The 25,652-nt window shown below is 36.0% G+C and overlaps 1 pseudogene; it reads right to left on the bottom strand.

The window, feature by feature from the left end:
- Positions 1-24,108: 24,108 nt before the first annotated feature.
- Positions 24,109-25,392, bottom strand: LOC120876175 (annotated as a pseudogene).
- Positions 25,393-25,652: the final 260 nt, after the last annotated feature.

Raw genomic sequence — 25,652 nt, 5'->3', positions numbered from 1 at the left:
TAATTTAGTATCCCCATAAATTAAAACATAAAAATTACCGTGTTCCCAGGAAAATTACACTTATTATATTATTCTTGAATTATATACAGAAAGGTCTGTAATAATAGTGAAGAGTATCCTTGATGATATCTTATAATAGACATTTCTTAAGGCAGCCATCAATACACTATAGACTGAATACATTAGTTTGTCGAGATCTAGTTAAATCTAAGAATACTTCAAACTATTTCAGAGTGTTAGACTTTTCCCTTTGAATTATAATCTATTAGGTTTTATCTTTGTTGAATTTTGAACGAATCTTATGAGTTAATTGAGCAAGGAGAATATCTGGAATGCCAGCGGAATTTGCTTGAATAAAGTTTGGACTCCTTTGTTTTAGGGGACAACTGAACTGAGATTGTTTCATTAATTGCACTAACAGAAAGTGACTGAATCTGGCCTTTGAGGTGAATCAAAAGGAACTTCCCATCATGGGCCATGACAGTCGGTTTTTGCTTTTTTTATTTTATTTTAAAATAGATGTAAAACTGTTCCAGTGCAAAATTAAATGAACGGTATAGACTCCACAGTTATGGAGTAATCAATATTCTTTTATTCTGGAAAAAAATCTAGTCAGAAAAAGATGCTTGCTATGAGTAAAATACATTGTCTGTAATGGAGCACCCAGCATTGTGCACCGATATTTCATGATATATAATTCACAGTAATGCTGAAAATCCCCAGAGTAATGATGTGAGTTAATTTGGTTTAATAATTTGTATATTGGAGAACACTGGTCCTTCTGTCTCTGCTTGTTGTCTCATTCTTTTTTATTTTCCTTTATCACTACTGTGCATTCCTTTTTTCTTCCCTTATTCTGTTCTCCAGTACTTTCCTTTCCTCTTTTCTTTTCCTCTGGACATATAATTTCAATGTTTCTTAGATGCTAGTATTTCTAGATGCTATGTAACTAAGCAAACCCTATTTAGTTGTCTGTTCAGGCCACCTAATTTAAGATAATAAAATAGCAATTGCAAATACTGTTGTTTAGTTGCCAAGTCATGTCCAATTCTGCAACCCCATGGACTACAGCATGCTAAGCTTCCTTATCCATCACTAACACTTGGAATTTGCACAAACTCATGTCCTTTGAATTAATGATTCCAAATATCAAGAGGTATAACTTTTGATTCTCTGTCTCAAGAGAATATTTGCCAGTGTATGCAAGAGCTTTATCACATACTTAAATAAGGAAAAAAAAAAAACTATGAAGACTGGGAAGCCTTCTAGATTTTTTTAAATATCAGTTTTGAGCATTGTTTTAATAATATTTACAAAACTTAGGATTCCCTGTCTCCCTACCAAACACACACACACACACACACACACACACACACACACAGAGCAAACATAAATCTCACTTAGATTAGGCCAAATTTTCACTCAAATGCTTTCTATATCTACAAATTTAGAGAAATTATTTATCTTCTCCAAACCTTAGTCTCCTCATTGGTAAAATAGACATAAAAATAATATCTTACTTATAAAGATTGTGTGAGGATTATTAAATGACAGGATCCATATATGGTTAGGTAAATCCCTGGGAAATGTTCTTTAAAATATCAATTAATAATAATGCTACTACTACTCCTTATATTAAACTATGTACAAATGCAAAACTGTTGTAATATGGAATATGGCCTTTTCATTTTTTTCTGTCAATACCAAACACTGTATTTGTCAGTGTCTTCTGAATGCACTCTTACAGTGTGCATTTTTACTTGACAGTTATTGTGAATGTTTTTATTGTCAATTATTGGGAATATTGATCCATATCATTAATGTGATATTTAATGGCATAATAACTATCTGTTATAATGATGTTTAATGACATTCACATTATTTTCAAATTATCTGTCCTAAGCATAATGCTGTTGCAGACATACTAGTAGATAATTTTTTTTATTAACTTCTCTAATGTTTTTCCTTAAATCCATCATTAGACCTGAAAGTGCTCAATAAAAAGTTATTTACATTTTAAAACCTGTAAATATTTAGAGTCCCTGCCTTCCAGAAACAAATTAAAAACATATACTGTTATCAATATAGTAATGCAAAAAAGTTTTATGATAATTTAGCTATATAAATATAATAGATTTTAGAAATTCATTGTTGCTTTAATATGAAATATTTTAATAATGGAAGTTAATTTGTATAATTAAATATTTAATATCATTATCAAAACTGTGTGCTGCACAATATATCCTTGTTTCTTATCTGTTTTATACATAGTAATTTGTATCTGTTAATCCTATACCCCTATTGTACACCTTTTTTCCTCCCCCCACTGGTAAACACTTGTTTGTTTTCTGTGTATGTGAACTTGTTTTTGTTTTGATGTGTGCACTCATTTGGTTTTTTTTTTTAATTCCACAAATAAGTGATAAAATAAGAGTGTCTGTCTTTCTATGTCAGACATAGTTTACTAAGCATAATACTGTCTAGGTCCATCCACAATGTTGCAAATGACATAATTTCATTCTTTTTTTTGGCTGAGTAGTATTCCATTCTGTGTGTGTGTTTGTGTGTATGTGTATCTGTGTATGTTGTAAGTGTCTTTTTCCAATTAGTGTGTGTGTGTGTGTGTGTGTGTTTTTCTTCCAGACAGGTAACCAGGAGAGGGGTTTCTGCATCATATCGTAGTTTTATTTTTAGTTTTTTGAGGAACTTCCATGCTCTTTTCCATAGTGGCTGACCTAATTTACATTCCCACCAACAGTGTAAGAAGAAAAAGAAGTGAAGTCTCTCAGTCCTGTCCAACTCTTTGTGACTGGAGGGATTGTAGCCTACCAGGCTCCTCAGTCCATGGCATTTTCCAGACAAGAGTACTGGAGTGAGTTGCCATTTCCTTCTCCAGGGGATCTTCCCAACCCAGGGATTGAACCTGGGTCTCCCTCATTGCAGGCAGATGCTTTACCATCTGAGCCACCAGGGAAGCCTGGTAGGAGGGTTCCATTTTCATCGTATCTTCACCATCATTCATTTGTAGACATTTTAATAATAGCCATTCTGACAGCTGTTGGGTGATATCACATTGTTGTTTTGATCTTCATATCTTTTTATTAATGGTGTTGAGCATCTTTTCCTGTGCCCTTTACAATCTGTAAATATTTATAAAAATGGATATTTGTGTTTTCTGCCCATATTTAATTATTAGTATGTTTTTGGATACTGAGTTTTATGAGCAGTTTATATATTTTAGATACCAACATCTTGTCAGTCTTATTATTTGAAAATATTTTCTCACACTGAGTAGGTTTTTTTTTTTTCTTTTGCTGATTATTTCTTTAATGTCCAGAAGCTCAAATTTAATTGTTTCATCTGTTTATTTTAGGGTTTATTTTGCCTTAACAGACAGATCCAAAAAATGTTGCTATGACTTATGCCAGAGAATGTTCTGCCTATGTTTTCTTCTAGGAATTGTCTGGTTTCTGATCTTACATTTAAGTATTTAATCTGTTTTAAGTTTATATGTGTGTATAGTATGAGGAAATATTCGAATATTATTGTTTTACATTTTGTTGTCCAGTTTTCTCAACACCACTTATTGAAGAGATTGTCCATTGTAGGTTCTTACCTCCTTCTTTGTAGATTAATTGACCATAGATGTGTGGGTTTATTTCTGGACACGCTGTTCTGTTCCATTAGTCTTTGTATTTGTCTGTGTGCCGGTGCCATGCTTTTTTCTATATCTGTAACTTAGTCGTACAGTCTGAAGTCAAAAGGCATGATATCCACAGCTTTGTTCATTTTTTCAAGATTGCTTTGGCAGTTTGGTGACTTTTGTAGCTCTCTACAAATTTTAGAATATTTTTTTTAGTTCTGTGGAAAATGTCATGAGTATTTTGATAGGCATTACATTAAATCTGTAGAGTACTTTAGCTAATATGACCATTTTAGCAGTATTGATTCTTCCAGTCCATAAACACCTGACATTTTCCCACTTTATATCACTTTCAAACTCCATTTTCAACATTTTATAGTTTTCAGAATATAACTTGCCTGTTTAGTTGTTTATTCCTAGATATTTTATTCTTTTGATGTGATTTTAAATGAGATTGGTTTCTTGCTTTCTTTTTATTAATAAGTTCATGATTAGATAAAAGCAATGGACTTCTTTTTATTAATATTATATCCCACAACTTTACCAACTTCATTTATTAGTTCTAATAGTTTGTGGGTGGAGACTTTAGGGTTTTCTTTATAAAATATATCACCTGTAAATAGTGACAGTTTTACTTCTTCCCTTCCAATTTGAATGGCTTTAATTTCTTTTTCCTTTCTGATTACTGTGACTGGAACTTCTAATTCTATAAAATAAAAGTATAGTGATGGGCATCAGTGTCTTGTTCTTAGATTTAGAGGAAGGCTTTCAGTTTTTCATCATTGAGAATGATGTTACCTGTTGGTTAGTCATAATGGCCTTTATTATGTGAAATATATTTCCTCTCTAACAACATTAATGAGAGTTTTTATCATGAATAGGTGTTGAGTTTTGTCAAATGCTTTTTCTACCTCTGTTGAGTCAATCATACAATTTTTATTCTTGCTTTTGTTAATGTTAATATCATGCTATTTGATTATCAAATATTAAACCACTCTGTCTCCTTGGAATAAATCCCACTTGATCAAGGTGTACTATATTTTTAAAACATATTGTTGTATTTTTTTGTTAATATTTTGTTGAGGATTTTTGCCTCTATATTCATCAGAGCTATTGGCTTACAATTTATTTATTTATTTATTTTGTAGTGTCTCTCTGGGTTTTGCTAATGGTAACCTAGTACAATGAACTGAAGTGTTCCATCTCCTTCAACTTTTTGGACTACTTTGAAAAAAGATACAAGTTAGATCTTCTTTATATGTTTTGCACAATTCCACAGTAAAACCGACTAGTTCTCAAGTTTTGTTTTTTAGATGTTTTCTTTATTGTAATGACCTTTATTTATTTATTCTTTTTTTTTTTTCTTTGATGGATTTTCGCTGCAGCAAAATCCAGGCTTAGTTATCCCTCAGCATGTTGAATCTCCCTGGACCAAGGATTGAACCTGTCTCCCTGCATTCTCAGGTGGATTCTTAACCACTGGACCACAGGGAAATCCTGGGTGTTTTTCTTTTTATCACAGATTCGTTTTCTCTACCAGTGATTGATCTGTTCAGATTTCTATTTCTTACTGATTTTGTCTAGAAATGTGTCTGTTTCTTTTAACTTGTCTAAATCATTGGCATATAACTATTTATAGTATTATCTTATGAGTTTTTTTGTCTCTAGAAGGAAATGGCAACCCACTCCAGTATTCTTGCCTGGGAAATCCTATGGACAGAGGAACCTGGTGGGCTACAGTCCATGGGGTCACAAACAGTTGGACATGACTGAGTGACTTCACTTCACTAGTATTGGTTACTATTTCTGCTCTTTCATTTTTTATTGTGTTTATTTGGGCCCTCTCTGTTTACTTTTTTTGATGCACCCCCATGAAGCTTTATCCATTTTTTATCTTTTTGAAAATAAAATTATTGAGGATAATTGCATTACAATATTGTACTAGTTTATGCCATACATCAAAACAGGTATGCATGCGTCCCCCCCCCCTGGAACCTCCCTCCCATCTCCCACCCCATCCCACTCCTCTAGGTTGTCACAGAGCACTGGGTTGAGCTCTGCGAGTCACACAGCAGATCCCCACTGGCCATCCGTTTTACATGTGGTAATGTTTATGTCTTGGACTGGAAGGAGATCCAACCAGTCCATCCTAAAGGAGATCAGTCCTGGGTGTTCATTGGAAGGACTGATGCTGAGGCTGAAACTCCAATACTTTGGCCACGTCATGGGAAGAGTTGACTCACTGGAAAAGACTCTGATGCTGGGAGTGATTGGGGGCAGGAGGAGAAAGGGATGACAGAGGATGAGATGGCTGGATGGCATCACCGACTCGATGGACATGAGTTTGAGTGAACTCCAGGAGATGGTGATGGACAGAGAGGCCTGGGGTGCTGCGATTCATGGGATCGCAGAGTCAGACATGACTGAGTAACTGAACTGAGCTGAATTGAATGTGTATGTTTCCATCCTACTCTCTCAATCCGTCCAACCCTTTCCTTCCCCACTGCATCCGCAAGTCTGTTCTCTATGTCTGCATCTCCATCACTGCCCTGTGGATAGATTTGTCAGTACCATCTTTCTAGAGTCCATGCACATGTGTTAATATGAAATATTTGTCTTTCTCTTTCTGATTTCCTTCACTCTGTACAGTAGGCTTGAGATCCATCCACTTCATTAGGACAGCTGGCTCTTGGTTTCATTCATCTTCTACATATTTGTTTCTTTTTTATTTCTTCTCTTATCTTTATCATTTTCTTCCTTCTGCTGATTTTGGAATTTCTTTATTCTTATTTTTCTAATTCTTTAAAATGGAAGAATAGGTTGTTTATTTGACATTTTTCTTGTTTCTTAAGAAAAGTCTGTATTGCTATAATCTTCCCTCTTAAAACTTTCTTTGTTGCATCCCATAGATTTTGGATGTTTTGTTTCTGTTTATTTGGCTTGTAGTATTTTCTTAATTCTTCAATTTCTTCACCAACACTTTTCTTTTCTTTCTTTTTAAGTAACATGCTATTTATTCTCTGTTTGTGCTTTTCTCTTTTATTTCTTCAACTGATTTCTTCTTTTATACAATTGTATTCAGAAAAACTGCTTGGTATAATCTCTACTTTCTTAAACTTACTGATTGTGCCCTGCTAACGTGATATATTCTGGAGAATGTTCTACATGTACTTGAAAAGAATCTGCTTTGTGCTGTTTTGGGATGAAATTTCCTGTAAATATTTTTTAAGTTCAACTGTTCTATTGTGTTATTGAAGATGACTCTTGCCTTATTCATTTCTCTCTGTATGGTGTGTTCCCTGAAGTGAATTGGGTTTTACATCCTTTATTATTATTAATATATTTTTGTTACATTTTCCTTTTAGGGCATTTAATATTAGTTTACATATTTAGGTCCTCCTATATTGGGTGCATTGGCTTCCACGATGGTTCAGGGGTAAAAAATCCACCTACAATGCAGGAGATGCAGCAGATGTGAGTTTGATCCCTGGGTTGAGAAGATTCCTTGGAGGAGGAAATGGCAACCCACTCCAATATTCTTGACTGAAATATTCCATGGAGAGAAGAGCCTGGTGGGCTGTTGCCCATGGGATCACAGAGTCAGACACAACCAAGCATTTACACATAGACAGGTTATTGGGTGCACAGATGTTAACAAGTGCAATATTCTCTTGCATTTTACCTTTATCATTATATAATGACTTTCTTTGTGTTTTGTTATAGGATTTGTTTTTCAGTCTGTATTGTGTGGCATGAGTATAGCTACTTTTTAAAATAAATTTATTTATTTTAATTGGAGGTTAATTACTTTACAATGTTGTATTGGTTTTGCCACATATCAACATGTATCCACCACAGGTATACACATGTTCTCCATCCTGAACCCCCATCCCTCTTCCCTCTCCATACCATCCTTTTGGGTTGTCCCAGTGCAACAGCCCCAAGCATCCAGCATCATGCTTTGAACCTGGGCTGGCGGCTTGTTTCATATATGATATTATACATGTTTCAATGCCATTCTCCCAAATCATCCAAAAGACTGTTCTATATATCTGTTTCTCTTTTGCTGTCTGGCATACTGGGTTATCGTTACCATCTTTCTAAATTCCATATATATGTGTTAGTATACTCTATTGGTGTTTTTCTTTCTGGCTTACTTCACTCTGTATAATAGGTTCCCATTTCATCCAACTCATTAGAACTGATTCAAATGTATTCTTTTTAATGGCTGAGTAATACTCCATTGTGTAGATGTACCACTGCTTTCTTATCCATTCATCTGCTGATGGACATCTAGGTTGCTTCCATGTCCTGGCCATTATAAACAGTGCTGAGATGAACATTGGGGTACACGTGTCTCTTTCAATTCTGGTTTCCTTAGAGTGTATGCCCAGCAGTGGGATTGCTGGGTCATAAGGCAGTTCTATTTCCAGTTTTTTAAGGAATCTCCACACTGTTCTCCATAGTGGCTGTACTAGTTTGCATTCCCACCAACAGAGCAATAGGGGACCCTTTTCTCCACACCCTCTCCAGCATTTATTGCTTGTAGACTTTTGGATTGCAACCATTCTGATTGGCGTGAAATGGTACCTCATTGTGGTTTTGATTTGCATTTCTCTAATAATGAGTGATGTTGAGCATGTTTTCATGTGTTTGTTAGCCATCTGTATGTCTTCTTTAGAGAAATGTCTATTTAGTTCTTTGCCCATTTTTTGGTTCTGTCGTTTATTTTTCTGGAATTGAGCTGCAGGAGTTGCTTGTATATTTTTGAGATTAGTTGTTTGTCAGTTGCTTCATTTGGTATTATTTTCTCCCATTCTGAAGGCTGTCTTTTCACTTGCTTAGCAAGTTCCAGAAAAACATCTATTTCTGATTTATTGACTATGCCAAAGCATTTGACTGTGTGGATCACAATAAACTGTGGAAAATTCTGAAAGAGATGGGAATACCAGATCACCTGACCTGCCTCTTGAGAAATCTGTATGCAGGTCAGGAAGCAACAGTTAAAACTGGACATGGAACAACAGACTGGTTCCAAATAGGAAATGGAGTGCATCAAGGCTGTATATTGTCACCCTGCTTATTTAACTTCTATGTAGAGTACGTCATGAGAAACGCTGGACTGGAAGAATCACAAGCTGGAATCAAGATTTCTGGGAGAAATATCAATAACCTCAGATATGCAGATGACACCACTCTTATGGCAGAAAGTGAAGAGGAGCTAACAAGCCTCTTGATGAAAGTGAAAGAGGAGAGCAAAAAAGTTGGCTTAAAGCTCAACATTCAGAAAACGAAGATCATGGCATCTGGTCCCATCACTTCATGGGAAATAGATGAGGAAACAGTGGAAACAGTGTCAGACTTTATTTTTCTGGGCTCCAAAATCACTGCAGATGGTGAGTGCAGCCATGAAATTAAAAGACGCTTACTCCTTGGAAGATAAGTTATGACCAACCTAGATAGCATATTCAAAAGCAGAGACATTACTTTGCTGACTAAGGTCTGTCTAGTCAAGGCTATGGTTTTTCCAGTGGTCATGTATGGATGTGAGAGTTGGACTGTGAAGAAGGCTGAGCGCCAAAGAATTGATGCTTTTGAACTGTGGTGTTGGAGAAGACTCTTGAGAGTCCCTTGGACTGCAAGGAGATCCAACCAGTCCATTCTGAAGGAGATCAGCCCTGGGATTTCTTTGGAAAGAATGATGCTAAAGCTGAAACTCCCGTACTTTGGCCACCTCATGCGAAGAGTTGATTCATTGGAAAAGACTCTGATGCTGGGAGGGATTGGGGGCAGGAGGAGAAGGGGACGACAGAAGATGAGATGGCTGGATGGCATCACTGACTCGATGGACGTGAGTCTGAGTGAACTCCCAGAGTTGGTGATGGACAGGGAGGCCTGGTGTGCTGCGATTCATGGGGTTGCAAAGAGTTGGACATGACTGAGCGACTGAACTGAACTGATAGTTTCCTTTGTTGTGCTGAAGCTTTTAAGTTTAATTAGGTCCCATTTGTTTATTTTCTTTTTTTTAATTTTTAGTTACTTTTTTAAAAATTTTACTTTATTTTAGTTTACAATAGAAACATGGTAATGATAACCTTTTGTTTCGTTTCATCATCTTGTTTCTGTTTGTATGAATGTCTTTTTTCCATTCTTCACTTTCAGTCTGTATATGTCTTTAGCAATGTTGTGAGTCTTTTGTAAACAATATTTAAATGGCTGTTGATTTTCTTTTATCTAATCAGTTCACCTTATATCTTTTGATTGGGGCATTTAGTACATTAACATTTAAAGTAATTTTTAAAATGAAAGTGAAAGTGATGTCACTCAGTCCTGTCTGAATCTTTGTAACACCATGGACTGTAGCCTATCAGGCTCCTGCATCCATGGGATTTTCCAGGCAAGAGCGCTGGATTGGATTGCCATTTCCTTCTCCAATTTTTGAAAAGTATGTAATTATTTTAATTTTATTACTTACCAGCTGGTAGTTGTGATTCTTCTTTGTTCATTTCATCCTTTTTTTCCTTCTCTTGTGGTTTGATGATTTTCTTTAGTGGTATGCTTGCATTCCTTTCTCTCTAGCTTTTGTGATCATGTCTTGATTTGTGGTCATCATGGACCTGATATATATTATCTATTACTATATCTACTTGTTTTAAACTGGTAGTCACTTAACTTTAAGAATATTCTAAAAGATCAGTATTTGTTACTCCACTTTCGTCTAACCTGTGTTTTTTTTTTTAATGTCATATTTATCTTCATATTTATTCTTTCACTCTTCATTCTAATTATATTTGATTTTACAATTTTGTTGTCTTAATCTTTGTTCTAACTTATGTAAGCAATTGGTCCTCAAACTTTACTGTGTATTTGCCTTTACTACTGGGATTTTTCTTTTCTTTCAGATTCTTATTTCTTTGAATAGTCACTTATTTTCTACTTAGAGAATAACTTTAACATTTCTTTTAGTTAGGTTTAGTATTGGTATGCTTTCCTGGTGGCTCAGATGATAAAGAATCTGCCTGCAGTACAGGAGGCCAGAATTTGATTCCTAGGTTGGGAAGATCCCCTGGAGAAGGGGTTGACAACACGCTCCAGTATTCTTGTTTGGAGAATTCCGTGGATAGAGTAATCTAATGGGCTACAGTTCATGGAGTTGCAAAGAGTTGGACAAACTGTGCGAGTAACACTTTTAATTTCAGTATTGGTGTACTCTTTTAATTTTTGCTTGTGTGAGAACTTCTTCATCTCTTCTTCTGTTCTAACTAGTAATCTTGTTGGGAGAGTATCCTGGGTTGCTGATCCTTTTTTGAATAAATTGTGCTATTTATTCTGACCTGCAAATTTTCTGTAGAAAAATCTGCTGATAACTTTATCTAGGTTCCCTTCTATATGACTTTTTGTTTTTCTCCTACTGAGTTTAGAATTCTCTCTTTAACTTTTCCATTTTAATTATTACGTGTCTTGGTATGGGTCTGTTTGGGTTCATCTTTTTTCTTATACCTTGATATCTGTTTTCTTTTTTAGGTATGGAAAGTTTTCAGCCATAATTTCTTCAATACATTTTCTTTCTTACATTTTGACCTACTTCTATGCCTATTCTCCTTCTGGGACCCCTATAACATGAGTCTTGCGAAACTTCATGATATCACAGAAGTCTCTTAAACTGTTTTCCGTTTTAAAATTAGCTTTTCTTTTTGCTGTTCTGATCGAGTGATTTTGATTATTCTTTCTTCTAGATCACCTGTGCATTCTTCTATATCACCTAATTTGCCATTAATCCATTCTACTGTGTTTTTAATTTCAATTATTATATTCTTCAGTTGACTAGTTCTTTTTAAAAAATATATTTTCTAGTTCTTTGTTAAAATTCTCACTGTTTTCATCTACTCTTTTCCCTAATTCAGTTAGCATTCTTTTAACAAATGCCTTTAAGTCTTTCTTAAATTGTTTATTTCCTTTTTTTTTTTTCTTTTCAGGTGTTTTATTTCGCTCTTTCAGTTGAGATAAATTCTTCTGTTTTCTCATTTTGCTTAACTTTCTTTGTCCCTTGGAAATTAGATTAAACGGTTTCCTATTCTGTTCTTGAAAAGTAGTACTTACATGGAGGTGTCTCTATACAGTCTGCATGTGCCCGGTCACTTTGGTGAGAGAGCTGGATTTGACATGAACATAGGTCATGTCTTTCTTTAGTTTGTCCTGGCAGGTATCCCACTAGTAGGAGGTAGGCCTGGAGGAGGAGATAAGGCTGGAGCAAGGTGTGAGCTGGAACTTTATTTCCACTCAGTGCTCTTCACCATCCTATTGGGATGAGGGTAGGTCCCTAGTTAACAAGGTCCCTAGTTGAGGTAGGTCCCCAGAGCAGAAGTCCTGAGGATCGGTTCTGAGCTGGCTCTGTTTCCTTAAGTGTCTAATCTCCCCTCTTTTGACACCAGCACTCTTGCCCTGAAGGGGAGCAGTTTCTGTAGTAAGAGGAGTCTGTGCAGGTTCTTGCTGAGTGCTGCATCAAGAGCTCTGGGAATCTGGTCACAGAGAAGAGTTTAGGGCTCCTTATGTGTTAAGTGCTGTTAATGCCTGCTGCTGCTGTGCTTAGATGCCCCTTTGGGGCTATTTGCTACTCTGTCTCTCAGACAAGGTTGCTCCCTGTTCATTTAGTCTTCTTTCCATTACAGAACTGCAAAAAGTATGTGGGACTGGAGCAATTTCTCAGCTTAGGCTGGGCATGCTGAGGCAGGCTCAGGAAACCAGCTACCTGCAGTTTCAGTGCACCTGTCCACCCCACTTAAGAATAAGCAGGCATTCACAAGCTTGTCCTAAGCAAAGTCTCTGCTTGCCACTGCCATCCTGGTAGTCTCACCACCCCTCCAACCAGCCAAGGGGCTTGTCTTCCCAGTGTTAGGCACCAGGACTGGAGTTCCTGATATATGCTTTGAAACACCCACTCCCAGGGAGGGTCTCCATGTAATCTCCCTTTTCCCTGAGTCATCTCCCTAGGGCACAGGTCTTGACCTAATCACTTATCTTCCCTTCCTACCTGATTTCTTTTTTTCAGCCTTCATTATACTGGAGTCTTTCCATTAGTTTCTTGATAGTTTTCTGTGACAGTTATTCCATATGCATATGTATTTTTGTTGTGTTTGTGGGAAAGGTGAGATTGAGTTCTATATCCTCCTACTCCACCATTTTGATCTCTTTCCTAAATATTTTAATTCTTTAATTCAAATAGGCAAAACTGGAATTCTATACTATGAGATATATATTAGAAAATATATAACTAATTATCATAAGTATATTTGCTTAAAAATTCATTTATTCTTTAATAATTTAGACCTTCACTATAGTCCAGAATTTCCCTCATAGTTCAGTTGGTAAAGAATCTGCTTGCAATGCAGGAGACCCTGGTTCTATTCCTGGGTCAGGAAAATCCCCTGGAGAAGGGATAGGCTATCCACTCCACTCTTCTTGGGCTTCCCTTGTGGCTCAGCTGGTAAAGACTCTGCCTGAAATGCAGGAGACATGAGGTTGAATCCTGGGTTGGGAAGATCCCCTGGAGAAGGGAAAGGCTACCCTCTCCAGTATTCTGGCCTGGGGAAGTCCATGGAGTCCCAGAGAGTCAGACAGGACTGAGAAACTTTCACTCACCATAGTCTAAATTACAGAGTGCCTTGTAGGTGCCAGATATTTTATCAGAATCTTAAAATTAGTATACTACTATAGAAATGATTTAATTTTTAAAATAGATCATGTAAAAGTTGTAGGATCAATCTATATAAGCAAAAAAAGGTAATCTTATTTAAAATTTCATCATTTTTCTAATTACTGGCTACTATCTATATAACTAAGGCCAAGAAAAAGTAAGTAGCAGCTGTAAATTGTTGCTTTGTTCATGATGCATTTTTTTGTAAAGTGATGCTGCTGTGCTTTGCTAAGTTGCCTTAGTTGTGTCTGATCATGTGAAACCCCATGAACTAAGTCCACCAGGCTCCTCTGTCCATGAGATTTTCCAAATAAGAATACTGGAGTGGGTTGCCATGCCATCCTGTAGGGGATCTTCCTCACCCAAGAACTGAGCTCATAACTCTATGTCTCCTGCATTGTGAGGTGGGTTATTAACCACTAGTGCCACCTGGGAAGCTCCCTAAAGTAGTACATTGAATAGTGGCTTTCTATGTAGAATAACTGTATAAAAGACTAAAATTATTTGTCAGATAATTTGCAAAATAGTTGCAATTTTATGTTGGAAAGAGTGACTTCTAAAGTAATTTGTGTAGGGAAATTATACAGTAATATATATCATGTTCAATATCAATAGAATACAATGTCTTTGGAAAATTGGATAAATCATTTTACACATCTGTCTACATGGGATCATGCATATGGGTCTAAAAAAGAGGAGCAAAGTTAAAAACGTCTCTTGAGTCCACATGGAGGCAAAAAGCAGTCTCCCCTGTAGGACTGTTTGGTTGAACGTCTTGTAGTGGAAACAGTCAAATGTCTTAGAAAGTTACTGAATTCTGTTTACAACTTAAAATTTTAAAAAAAGGAACACTTGACTTTGGTTCTCAAATCAGGAGGATTATAATTTGCCAGATATGAGCTGGAATCTGAGCCTGTGCAATCTCAATTACGAGATTCATTCTTAAACTATGTTCCAAAAGGATCTACCATTGCTCAGTCTGAAACATGACTTCAGGAACCTTGAGTGTTTTTAATTAAGAAATATTTTTTGAAATCAGTTTAGTTTGAGAAAGTGATTGTGTATGCATCCTCAGTTGTGCCCGATTCTTTTATGACCTCATGGATTGTATCCCACCAGGCTTCTCTGTCCATGGGATTTTTCCAAACAAGAATACTGGAATGGGTTGCAATTCCCTTCTCCAGGGGATCTTCCCAACTCAGGGATTGAACCCTAGTCTCCTATGTCTTTTGCATTAGTAGGTGGATTTTTTTTTTTTTTTTTAACCACTGAGCCACCTGGGAAGCACAAGAAATTCATTATGGCTTTGTTAAATGAATATTTTATAACATCATACATTTTGGAAGCATTGGTGATTTTGGAAGGTTACCTAACTTGGCAAATGAAACAGTTTATAATAATCTTGGTGCTATGCTAGTTCTTTCAATTTTTCAGTTTCCAGATAAATGATACTATGTTTCCTGGAAATGCTACAATTGATTATAAATGTATTTTATCTAGATAAAGTGTATGATCTGCATCTCAAGAGAACTTTGTACAGTTGTCAAAGAAATGTCCCTTAGAATGAGTAAAATTCTGTCATGCTCTGATTAACGTAAGGGTGTAACAAGTGTATTCTTAAATTTATAAACATATTGATAAAAAAATTATTTCTAATTTTTGTGACTATGGAAATCTTAACAAATGCAGAAAAGTAATGAGGTCAGTTAAAACTACCTATAACCCTAACTTCTGCTTTAATATTTGTTGACTCTATATTTCATCATAAGTTTACATAGTAATTCATTTCTCTATTCTTATATACTCTTCACTTGGCTTATTTCCAATTTTAATTAATTGTAATAACAGTGTAAGAAAACTACTGTATAATAATGTTTAATCATGTAACTGATTAATAAAATATATGATTTTTAAAATAAAAATTCATTTACCAGGGAGATGTGAAATTTTATAAAGTAATGGAACTGAAACAGTGTAAAGCTTAGTTTCTGATAATATTTTAAGAGATCAAATTAAATTTAAACTTATCAGGTTTAATTATTGAATGAAAAAGTATTATTTTTTGATTTCATTGTCTGAGTTTTGAATGATAATGTTTATGCAAGTTGGTTTTATTATGGATCAATGATTTAAAAAGCTTTAGTTCTTAATCCAAGTTAATGGGACATTTTCTGATATAGTCATATTGTCTCCCACATATTAAGTGACCTCCATTTTCCTAGATGAATTGCTTTTAACATTGTTGAGGGATGGAAAATGACTATAGGAGAGTGATTCTGTAAACCAACTGTGGCTTTTCATAGACGGTAGTATACTTGTTCACATCCCATAACCACTCATCTCTTTTCATAGAGCTCATGTAGAGATTTATCAACATTATGACAACTCAGATGGGACTAGAAGCCATCAAGAGTCACATTAGAGAATTTAGAAAAAAAGTTAAACGTTGACTCATCCTATTTTAATATTTTATTCATGTATTTTTGAAGAATCTACACCTAGTCATAATATTTTAGTAGCCTTTGTTCCAGATGCACACACACAAAAAATAGTATGGTAGGTATTGTGAATCTTAGGTCACAAACGAAAACTCACATATCATGTATTTTTTAAAAATCATTTTTCTATTACTATTTCAAATGCTCATTCTTTTACATGGTAAAAACTTCGTGTCAAAACAGTTAGAGGATTCTCAGTTTTTGACTGGGGTAAATCCCACTGAACTTTGCAACCAAGGTCTTAGGAAAAACATTAAGAAGAATGAGAAAGATTAATTAAATATGTACAAGGAAGAGTAAACACTAGGAAGGAATTAAAGGAAGCAGGCACTTTCTGATCCTGTAGGTTAGTCTTGTCTGTATTCCCCTGCTCTATCCAAAGAGTATAATAAGGTTCTTGCTTATCATTTGGGGCTTCCCTGGTGGCTCAGAGGTTAAAGTGTCTGCCTGGAATGTAGGAGACCTGGGTTCAATCCCTGGGTTGGGAAGATCCCCTGGAGAAGGAAACGGCAACCCACTCCAGTACTCTTGCCTGGAGAATCCCATGGAGGGAGGAGCCTGGTAGCCTACAGTCCATTGCGTTGCAAAGAGTCGGACACGACTGAGCTACTTAAGCAGGCACTTTCTGATCCTGTAGGTTAGTCCTGTCTGTATTCCCCTTGCTCTATCCAAAGAGTATAATAAGGTTCTTGCTTATTATATATGGCTTGCTGTGCCATAGCCAAGCTTGGATACATAAGAAAACATTTACCTACTTCCACAATATATAGGACTTTTTCAGGGCTGACTTAGACCTTAATGCTGTGAAACAAGTCTCTTCTTCCTTCCCTCCTCCTCCTCCCCCTCCTCCTCCTCCTCTTCCTCTTTCTCTCCCTCCTTCTTCTCCATCTTTGCTGTGCTCAAAGAAGAAAGAATCTGGGATTCTGCAACTTTTGGATCTCTAAATATATCTAAGAATTTATATCATTCTTTTGGATTCTCATTCTAAACACTGAACAAGAAAACTTATAATATGTGCATTTTTGTAATGGTTGTAACATACTGTAAATGACGACATGAATGATCAGTTTCTGTGGGTGGGCTCCATGCCAAATAAATATGCCACTTCAAATCCATTGGTCAACTGTTGTTATAGTTTCCTGAAAAAATATTGATGCAAATATACTGAAAATGTATTTTACTTAGGTATCTTATAACTTCTTTTTTATCCCTTATAGCAGAAATCCACCCCCCCCAATCTGGTCTGATGATCTGAGGTGGAGCTGATGTAATAATAATAGAAATAAAGTACAAAATAAAATGTAATGTACTTGAATCATTCTGAAGCCATCACCACCCAAGTCTATGGAAAAATTGTCTTCTGCAAAACCTGTCTGTGCTACCTTAAGAATTGCATTATAGTTTTACAATATAAAGTAAAAGTATTGGAAAGAAGAAATTTTCCATGCTAAGGTTTCCATTAGCATCTTTAGAAATTCCTGAAAATAGGCCATGTGTTTTATCAGTGATTCTCTAAGTACCTAGGAGTGAATCAGCATGTTCAAGGGACCTGATAGTTATTAAAATTTAAAATTGAGAAACTTAATAAAATTCGAAATTAAAATTGTCAAGCACTACCCCAGACCTAGTGCAAAAGAAATTCAGGGGGCAGGGCCCAGAAACTTAAGGATCGTACCAGATGATTCCAATGGAGCTAATGTTTGAGAATCCACTATATTACTTTTTCTTTTTCTGTATGTATAACTATGCTTTTCTGTTTGTCTTCTATCTGGACATAAAGAAAAATGTAGGAAAAATAATTTGTTTATGCACCATTATCAAGAGAAGAGATTTTAATAAGTTAATTTAACAGATAAAATTCTAATTAATATTATAACATAGCTTAAAATGGATGCTTCTATACCTTCATGCCTTCATTTTCTACTGCATTTTTGAATTTTATTTTTCATATGTCAGCTTTTATCCTTTTTTCTGATTTTTCTGAGCATATTCCTTAAATTTTTCTTACCCTTTGGCAGCACTCGAAGCCTGTGTATAAGGAGAGTGTTTCTTTGTTTTTTGCCCAGCCAAATGATACTACTTAGTGACCTGGTACCATGGATTTCCCACAAGGAAATAAGTATTTGGACAGTCATGAAAAAGGAAGCAGCTTGCATTTTCTTAATATCTAAGGATCTCTATCATAAGTATTATTTATCACTGCATCTATAATATTTTTTATTATCCAACACAAATATGATACCAGAATGCTTGACTTTGTTGATTTACTACTTTTTCTCATTAATTGTTGTTCTGTAATGATTAATTTCTCTGTGCTTGCGCATATGTGACACACATGCATGCACACGCATTACTATTTCTAAAGTAAGTCAGGATAAGATCACCAAGTAGCTAAATTTGTTATCATTTTATATGGTAAAAATAAATCCTCAATGGGATCTGGAATGACTGAGCCATAAATAAACTAACTGAGGTTCGATGCATGCTGACTCTGTCATATTCTTTAATGGAACAGTTTCACTGAGACAGTATTTTGAAAGATGTTGAGAACCTTGCTTTGCTAACTTGACACTGGGGTCCTAATGCAAGGACCAGGTGGTAGTGTTGTTCAGTCTCTATCTAACTCTGAGACCCCATGGACTACAGCACTCCAGGGTCCTCTGTCCCCAGGTGGTACTGAACAAATGCAAGGAAATATACAATGATACCTAGATAAACACTTTGAATTGTAATATAATGGAAGCACAGTAAACATTTAGTATTTTTTGAATTAATAAATGAAAGTAAAAGTTTATGAAGATAAGATGCTTTGTGAACTGATAGAACTGAACCCATTGAATGAGAACTACCTGAAGTTTATTACATTTAATATAAGCATAAAAACACATACTATTAAAAATAATAATCATTAAAATTATGACCTAGATCATCTACCACAGTGGGCAGATTAAAAACAAAACCAAACCCCAAATCCTTGATTGTGTGACTAAGGGGTTACTTCTGTTTGGGTCGAGATTTATTTTATGATAGGATTTGGCCTTGAAACCAAACAAAGATTATATCAGTGTAAGAATTTTATATTTTTCACTACTGAAAAATTAAATATACTGCAAAGAAATTATAAATATGAATTTTATAATTTAAAATGGTCTTAAATTATTAGTTACTCTAAATATTTCCTGCAGCAAGTCAGTGTGTAAATATACATAATTGCAGATTGAGAGGATATGTTTTTATGGATCATCTATCTTGTTTAATCATAACCTATCAGTAGTGAAATTAATTCATTTTTAAACCTTTATTTTTATTTTTAAGATCTATTTGCATACCTACTACTGTGTGTGTTCAGAGAATCTTTCTGCATGTACCTTTAGTTATTTATTTCTGTGGACTGTGGGCTTATTCCAGTCTATTCTTCTTGCAATCTATTCTATACCAGTCCAAAGTTACATATTTTCCAACAAAATATTTGATGTTTTCTATTCTGACTACTCCATCCTTTTATTGTATTCTTTCCTTTGATACAATTCTCTCTAATGTCTTGATGTGTGTCTAATGTCTAATGAACTGTTCTGTGTTCTCCTGAGAGAGAAGAGTGGCAATGATTAGGAAATAATCTCAAAATTATTTCTTCTTTAGATTGAAATGCAAGCACTAAAATCAATGAATTTTAACATAAAATAGAAAGGCCGCATTTCTGCTTAACCTTTTCACACTTAATGAGATTCCTGCATATAATTATATAATTATATGTTTGTGTGTCTGAGTGTGTGCATGTGTCTGTGTGTGTATATAAAATTTTTTTTAATTTGGCTTTTCAGATATAAAAAAATTTTTCCACATTTCCCTGTGTTCTTAATAACTTTTTCACGGCATATGGTCTTTTTGTAAGCTCAATGAAAAGGAATCCACGATTGAGTATGTTTAGATAACACTGCTTATTTTATCTTGTCTTTGAGGATTAGAATTAACAATCACATAATAAAAGCTATAAGAAAATCTGTAGTAAATAAATAGATTTAAACTTAGTATTCTACCTTTTTTTAATTTTCAGTGTTTTTTTTTTGTTTTATCGATTGGAATGCTTCTCAAATTATCCAAATTTAGTGCACCAAATAGTGGAATGAGAAAAACAAAAAAACACGTTTAGTTCAGTTCAGTTCAGTCGCTCAGTCGTGTCCGACTCTTTGCGACCCCATGATTGCAGCACGCCAGGCCTCCCTGTCCATCACCATCTCCCGGAGTTCACCCACACTCACGTCCATCGAGTCTCTGATGCCATCCTGCCATCTCGTCCTCGGTCGTCCTCTTCTCCTCCTGCTCCAAATCCCTCCCAGCATCAGAGACTTCTGCAATCAGTCAGCTCTTCACATGAGGTGGCCAAAGTACTGGAGCTTCAGCTTTAGCATCATTCCTTCCAAAGAAATCCCAGGGCTGATCTTCAGAATGGACTGGTTGGATCTCCTTGCAGTCCAAGGGACTCTCAAGAGTCTTCTCCAACACCACCGTTCAAAAGCATCAATTCTTTGGCGCTCAGCCTTCTTCACAGTCCAACTCTCACATCCATACATGACCACTGGAAAAACCATAGCCTTGACTAGACAGACCTTAGTCGGCAAAGTAATGTCTTTGCTTTTGAATATACTATCTAGGTTGATCATAACTTTTCTTCCAAGGAGTAAGCATCTTTTAATTTCATGGCTGCACTCACCATCTGCAGTGATTTTGGAGCCCAGAAAAATAAAGTCAGGCACTGTTTCCACTGTTTCCCCATCTATTTCCCATGAAGTGATGGGACCAGATGCCATGATGTTCGTTTTCTGAATGTTGAGCTTTAAGCCAACTTTTTCACTCTCCTCTTTCACTTTCATCAAGAGGCTTTTTAGCTCCTCTTCACTTTCTGCCATAAGAGTGGTGTCATCTGCATATCTGAGGTTATTGATATTTCTCCCGGAAATCTTGATTCCAGCTTGTGTTTCTTCCAGTCCATTGTTTCTCATGATGTACTCTGCATATAAGTTAAATAAGCAGGGTGACAATATACAGCCTTGACGTACTCCTTTTCCTATTTGGAAGCAGTCTGTTGTTCCATGTCCAGTTCTAACTGTTGCTTCCTGACCTGCATACAGATTTCTCAAGAGGCAGGTTAGGTGGTCTGGTATTCCCATCTGTCTCAGGATTTTCCACAGTTTATTGTGATCCACACAGTTAAAGGCTTTGGCATAGTCAATAAAGCAGAAACAGATGTTTTCTGGAACTCTCTTGCTTTTTCGATGATCCAGTGGATGTTGGCAATTTGATCTCTGGTTCCTCTGCCTTTTCTAAAACCAGCTTGAACATCAGGGAGTTCACGGTTCACGTATTGCTGAAGCCTGGCTTGGAGAATTTTGAGCATTATTTTTCTGGCATGTGAGATGAGTGCAATTGTGCGGTAGTTTAAGCATTCTTTGGCATTGTCTTTCTTTGGGATTGGAATGAAAACTGACCTTTTGCAGTCCTGTGGCCACTGCTGAGTTTTCCAAATTTGCTGGCATATTGAGTGCAGCACTTTCACTGCATCATCTTTCAGAATTTGAAATAGCTCTACTAGAATTCCATCACCTCCACTAGCTTTGTTCGTAGTGATGCTTTCTAAGGCCCACTTGACTTCGCATTCCAAGATGTCTGGCTCTAGATGAGTGATCACATCATCATGATTATCTGGGTCGTGAAAATCTTTTTGTACAGTTCTTCTGTGTATTCTTGCCATCTCTTCTTAATATCTTCTGCTTCTGTTAGGTCCATACCATTTCTGTCCTTTATTGAGCCCATCTTTGCATGAAATGTTCCCTTGGTATCTCTAATTTTCTTATTGAGATCTCTAGTCTTTCCCATTCTGTTGTTTTCCTCTATTTCTTTGCATTTATTGCTGAAGAAGGCTTTCTATCTCTTCTTGCTCTTCTTTGGAACTCTGCATTCAGATGCTTGTATCTTTCCTTTTCTCCTTTGCTTTTCGCCTCTCTTCTTTTCACAGCTATTTTTAAGGCCTCCCCAGAAAGCCATTTTGCTTTTTTGCATTTCTTTTCCATGGGGATGGTCTTGATCCCTGTCTCCTGTACAATGTCATGAACCTCATTCTATAGTTCATCAGGACTCTAGCTATCAGATCTAGGCCCTTAAATCTATTTCTCACTTCCACTGTATAATCATAAGGAATTTGATTTAGGTCATATGTGAATGATCTAGTGGTTTTCTCTATTTTCTTCAATTTGAGTCTGAATTTAATAATAAGTAGTTCATGATCTGAGCCATAGTCAGCACCTGGTCTTGTTTTTGTTGACTGTATAGAGCTTCTCCATCTTTGGCTGCAGAGAATATAATCAGTCTGATTTTGGTGTTGACCATCTGGTGATATCCATGTGTAGAGTCTTCTCTTGTGTTGTTGGAAGAGGGTGTTTGCTATGACCAGTGCGCATTCTTGGCAAAACTCTATTAGTCTTTGCCCTGTTTCATTCTGCATTCCAAGGCCAAATTTGCCTGTTACTCCAGGTGTTTCTTGACTTCCTACTTTTGCATTCCAGTCCCCTAGAAAGAAAAGGACATCTTTTTTGGGTGTTAGTTCTAAAAGGTCTTGTAGATCTTCATAAAACCGTTCAACTTCAGTTTCTTCAGCGTTACTGCTTGGGGCATAGACTTGGATAACTGTGATATTGAAAAAAACACGTACACACACATAAAGACATAATATAGTTTCTCTTTTTCCTTCAAATCAGAGCACTTCAAAAAATTGTGTCTTGTTAGGTAACAAGGTGATAACATCTCATTATACCACACAGAAATAAAAGTATGTATGTAATTTTAAGACAGAGGTATAAAGGCAGCAAATATAAAACATGCAGTAGGTTTTCACAAGTAGAAAATAAATGTCAGAAAGATTTTCTAAGATTGTTACTTTTATTTTTTAATATAAATTTATTTATATTAATTGGAGGTTAATTACTTTACAGTGTTGTATTGGTTTTGCCATACATCAACATGAATCCACCACAGAGAAAAGGGAACCCTCTTACACTGTTGGTAGGAATGCAAACTAGATTGTTACTTTTAGTTACCTTGTAACAAATGGAAACAACCTCATATGAGAGCCAGATATAGTACTGCTTTCAATTAAACTTTAGCCTTTTAATTTGATATTAATTTTTTCAAAAATTTACTGATAGAATTGTGGGTCTATGGAGAGAGATGTGGAGAGGAAACATATTTCAAAGGAAAGAAATTCTTAAATGTATTATCTTATTCTGGAGTTTACTAATAAATCATCCCAAAATATGCATCTGAAGAAAACTATTAATTGTCTCTGCCTTATATTAGTAATTCATTCTCTGTCTTCTCCCACTGGAATGTAAGCTCCATCAGAGCAGAGCATTTTTTTGTTTGTTTGTTTTATTCATTACCATATCCCCAGTGCCTAGACTACTTATAGCAGATAAATTGCTTGCAACAATTGTTGATTCAATAAATTATTGTTATAAAGTAATAACAATGTATTGTTGACAAGTCTTTAAAATTTTTGACCTGTATGACTCTTCCTATTCAGTTTCTCACAAGTAGCTTGTGGACTTAGAGTTGAATCTCTGAAACTATGGTTTGAAATCATCAGCATGAAATCACCAATTTTTTTTTTTTTAATGCGTACTTTTGTATCTTATTCCACACCTACTAAATCAGGCTCTTTCATGCTCAGGTCCAGGAATATGAAAAAAGTACCCATAGTGTTTCTTAGGCAAAACATGAATAAATATATAAAGAACTACAGGCTCTGGCAACTTAACAAGACTTAGAGGAATGACACTCAAGTGCTTTTCTCCTACCTTTTGAGTAAACTAGATTCCCTTGTAGCCAGAACAGGCTTTTAGAGTAATGAAAGGACAGTGATAGGCACTTTGTTCACACTTAGAAAAATACTAATGAGTGATTCATTAGTTGGAATCTAAAGTCAGATTCCTTAATAACTTTTGACAAAATATGGAAAAAATATATGTGAAAATTGATTATCAAAAATAGTGTTATTTAGCTACAGTTCTAATACAGAACGGTGCATGCAAAAATTATTGACATCACTGTCAAACTACATACACCCAAGTTCTTACTGTTTCAAACACAGGCTTAAATTAAAGATAGTTGTATTTTTAGTGTTGCTATATTTTTGAATCTGCTTGTCTGCCATTAACTCTAGAGGAAAGGTGCTTAAGACTTTTTTCCTGAAATATATTCTTTTTTTTTTTTTTATGCTAGGTGGTTTATTTTATTTGTTCAAAGACTCATCTTGCAAGCATTAAAGCAAGCATGGGCTTTGATTTTGGGAGCCCAGATTCACAGACTTAGGAAGACAAAAGTGAACTGTGCTCCATGTACATGGACACAAACTAAAGGCTCATGGTTAATCAAACTGTAGTTTTAAGTTTATACAGCCTTGCAGCCAGAAGTCAGTTTCTTTAGGTCCTTTTGGATGCCCCAGAGTGTATCTGCATTTTTCTTGAGTTGGGCAACCTCTTCATCCTTCAGCTTCTGGTTGATAACACTGGTTAACCCTCGAGCCTTCAGGATACATGGAAGGCTCAGGAAGACTTCATTCTCAATGCCATACATGCCCTTCTCCATTGTTGACACTGGGTGAATTCTACATAGATTTTTCAACATGGATTCAATAAGATCAGCCACACTTAATCCAATAGCCCAGTTGGTATATCCTTTTAGCTTGATGACTTTATAGGCACTCTCAACCACCATCTTATGCACTTCCTTCCAATTTTAACTATTATTGTCTGTTCCCATTTCTGGATTCAGTTCCTGGAGAGAAACACCTGCCACATTCACTCCACTCCATACAGCCATGCTTGAGTTGCCATGTTCCCCCAAAATCTATCTGTGGCAGCTGCTGGGATGAATGCCAAGTTTTTCAGCCATAAGGTAGCAAAATCTAGCAGAATCCAGGTTACATCCACTCCCAATCACATGGTGCTTGGTTAATCCACTTAATTTCCAGGTAACATATGTGAGAATATCCACTGGGTTGGAAACCACAATGACAATGCAGTCAGGACTGTACTTGACGATCTGAGAAATGATGAACTTGAAGACATTAACGTTCCTTTGCACCAAATTCAGGCGGCTCTCCCCCTCTTGCTGGAGAACTACTGCAGTTACCACTGTGATCTTGGAATTGGCAGTGACAGAGTAATCTTTGTCTGCCACAATTTTTGGTGTCTGAAGGAATAAGCTCCTGTGCTGCAGGTCTATCATTTCTCCTTTGAGTTTATCTTCCAAAACATCCACAAGAGCAAGCTCATCAGTCAGAGACTTTCCCAGAATGCTGATGGCACATGCCATACCAACTTGTCCAATACCCACTACTGTGATCTTATTGTTTGGGATTGTTCCCTCTTCTTCCACAATTGGTGCAATCAGTTTTTCCCTAAGAGTTGCCATTGTGGCCAGGGGAGAGAAAGTTCTCCAGAGAGTGGTAAGGGCTGCACGAAGACAAAGTAAGCAGCCTGCGTTTCCTCCTGTGCAGGATCCGCAAGCCCAAAATATATTCTTATACTCTACATTATATCCTTTTGCACACTTCTGCAATTTAAATTTTCACTGTACCAGCATTTATGGACTATATGAATAGGGGAGACCAGAAAACAACGTTAGAGTATTCTGACTATATCCCCCTGAAGGGCATTAGTTGAAATTCAGATTGTTGTCACCTAAAGTCAGAGTCAGCAACCTGTTGTTTGGTTACTGGGTCGTGTTCAACTCTTTTCGACCCTGTGGACTATAACCCATC

Source organism: Oryx dammah, unplaced genomic scaffold (genome assembly GCF_014754425.2).
Source record: "Oryx dammah isolate SB20612 unplaced genomic scaffold, SCBI_Odam_1.1 HiC_scaffold_17, whole genome shotgun sequence".
NCBI lineage: Eukaryota > Metazoa > Chordata > Mammalia > Artiodactyla > Bovidae > Oryx > Oryx dammah.
Note: the sequence above shows the minus strand (reverse complement) of the source record. Positions and strands in the feature narration are given on the sequence as shown.